The following is a 3,226-nucleotide window of genomic DNA, read 5'->3' on the forward strand; positions in this document are numbered from 1 at the left end:
TATCATATAAACAGATCAAATAACTTCACGAATAATACAGCATGTTGATGAGAAACATAATATCATATAATAAAGATGGGGATTTCATGTTGTGATTGGGATATACTTACCAGTAGTCTGAAGCATTTTCCCATTAGAATTCACGAGAAATGATCATTCACAGCTGTGCTTTAAAAAAAAATGTCTGTTGGGGGATGCTAACCGTTTGTGAGCGGTTTCATTTTGCTTCTGTTTCTAGTTCGACTCTTTGCGATTTGATAGGTTGAACTGGATTTATTTTTTGTTCTGCAAGGCCGCCAAGCAACGGTAGAACGCTAGAAATTATTTTCTATTTCATGATCATGTTTATTATTTAACTTATTTATGCATTATCAAAAGTCTGTTATGGTATTCATTGGATCAACGTTCCTGTGCTTATATTCAAAGTTTGTTATTATATGTACATTTAATGAAATATTTAATTTTCTACGGAGCAAAAAGCTATATCAGAAATTTAAAACAAGAAGTGGTATTTTGCAAAGGGTGGCGAAGCAGATATGAGCAGTTTGGCTGGTTAGCCAGCACAACACAAAGCTGCGTGTTTCTACTCTGCAGAATGACTGAACGCAGTGAATTCTGATTATATTAAATGTACACCTCTTCACTAAATCAACTGTTATGTCTGTATGTTGCAAGTATGTTTGTGTTTGTGTGTATATATGCATACACACATATAATATTTATAATTAACTCCAGGCCTGAAAACATTTAAAATCTTTATTAGAGCTGTCTGGGTGAGCTCATTTAATTCACTAGCATAGCCAAGCCAAATCCTATAAAATTACAACTGCTGCCCCCTGTCTCACCCACTCACCCAACACACACACCCTACTCTGCCCCGCTGCTCACTCACTCTCAGAACAGACACACACACACACACACACCCTATTCTGAATTATCTTGAACTGCAGAAGGCCGTGGTCTTCCTGGTCATCTGTGAATTAGTTGACATGAATGTTTCAGTGTTGAAGTGACTGCAGAGTACAGCGTTTACTCAAAATTTAATACTCTCAAATGTTCAGTTCTTTCCTCAGGAAAAAAAATATGTACTCATATGTCATTAAGACAGTCATTTACTGTGCATTTTTCATTATACTGTAAACCCACTGGTAGAATATTTTCTTGTCACATTCTGATTCAGCCAAGTCAGGTGTCTATGCATTATAAAACTCCTAATATGCAGGTTATTTTGGTTGGTTGCAGACAGTGTGGAAGAGTGGGTATGCTCTACCCTAGTCCTGCAAGGCCATGGCATCTTTGTCATCTCCATCCAGCCAATACTGCACCCCAGAATCACCTCATAATGTCTTTATATAAAATCAGTTGATGCCCCTCCTCATTCCTAATACAGGAGTGGAGTGGAAAAACTATAGAGTTCAGGTACCTAAGCTGTGTAGCTCTCAGCAACTTCAAAGAACATTAAAAATGGATACTTGATTTTCAGGACACAGGGCAGCATTGTTATCAAATAAATGTGGTTTTCACTGGGAGGAAAGCTCAATCACAAAAGGGAAAATAAAGAATCTTTAAATGAGTGAAATTATCCTGTCTGGGCATGAAATGTTGTCCTGGCATTTCACACTTTGAGTAGTCTAGTGTTCAAAGCAGGAAACTTGAGGTGACCTGTGTGCTTAAGCCTTTGTGTCTTTACCGCTTTACATGTAGCGCAAAATACCTTTGAAAGCAATGAAGGACAAAGCACACAGATAGGGACCTCCTGCCAGCATGTTCTGACCTTGAATGTCGTCAAAGGTTCTGGATGGAAATTAAATTGCCAGTGATGGACGTCTATAGCAGTAGATGGATATATCGGCACATTCTCGTGAACTGGTGGTAGCTCCGTGTCCTGGCCATTTCAGCAAGAGGCCTTGGCTCCCCCTGCTGGAATGAATATGAGTATTGCTGACCTTCAGCTAAGTGGAGTTTGTTAGCCAGCTGTTATGGTGTTCACAATAATCTACCTACCTTGTAAAATATCCAGATTATTCTTCCTTAAAAACATTTTTAAAGATATCAACATGTCTACAATACAAATTACGGACACCTACATTGAAAAGTGATATCTTTCCTTTACAGATAAACTATTATTTGTATCTGTATTTAGTTTAAATACATAGGCAATGGAAATTCTGGATACTTTATTTAAATGACAGATTTCTCAAATCATACTCAGGAGGTCTCCAATGCAATATTAAGTTTTGATTGTAGACTCTGTTGAACCAATGAAAGAAAATGTCATGTTTTCATGGGAATTTCATTGGTTCAAAAGAAACAAGGCTATTCTGGCACAACAATACCATAGTTCATGTGTACTGTGCAAAACGAGTTTTGAATATTTCTGGTGTACCCACTTATTGTTTATTTGCTTTTCTGATTTTGTAACCCAATGTAACCCAGAACGCTGTGGACTTTAATGATTTGTGTTTGTTTTCAGTTGTACTTTTTATATGTATGTACAACTAATCTATATCGTAGGTATCTGATAACATTTTTTTTAGAAAATTGAAGAGCGACTCATACAGGTCTAACTGTTTAATTCATTACATGTTTTTATTACACTGTATGGTGATCTTTTGTTTAAAAATATGCAGTGAATTAAATTATCAGAATTATATTTGCCAAGGGCATAATTAGCATTCCGCAAAGTGACGCACTGGTTTCCTGTACTGAAGCCTGGTCTCTGAAAAGCATTTGCACATCTTGCAATTATCATTTAGCATGTACATGTAATTGGAGAATTAAATGTTCAGTGCTGTTTAAAGGCTAAACAGATTCAGTATATATGACCTTCCCAGGGACTGTGTAGTTGTATATCCTGAGCATGCAGCATGTCAATGGCACTTATGATGTTAATTTGTAAACATGTTGAGCATCTGGCTGCACATGTTCCCTGGTGCTTGTTTTCCCACAGATACCTTCTAGGAGTCCTTAGCCTCTGTCCCCCACCCATTACCCATAGCCACGGTCTCCACCACTTTTGGTCATGAAAATTTTCAGATTTTATCATCCTGAAACTCTTGACTGTGTACAAAATGGAGATGCTGGAAGAACAACCATTTTATACAGTGCTGTCAATAACTGGGATCTGAAACACTAAAGCAAAATATATGATTTATATGATGAGTGCAAATAAATAAATCTAAATCTAAAAAAAAAGAACACTCAACAAACAGACATAATACCACAA

The sequence above is a fragment of the Anguilla rostrata genome, chromosome 16 (assembly GCF_018555375.3).
Source record: "Anguilla rostrata isolate EN2019 chromosome 16, ASM1855537v3, whole genome shotgun sequence".
Classification (NCBI taxonomy): Eukaryota; Metazoa; Chordata; class Actinopteri; order Anguilliformes; family Anguillidae; genus Anguilla; species Anguilla rostrata.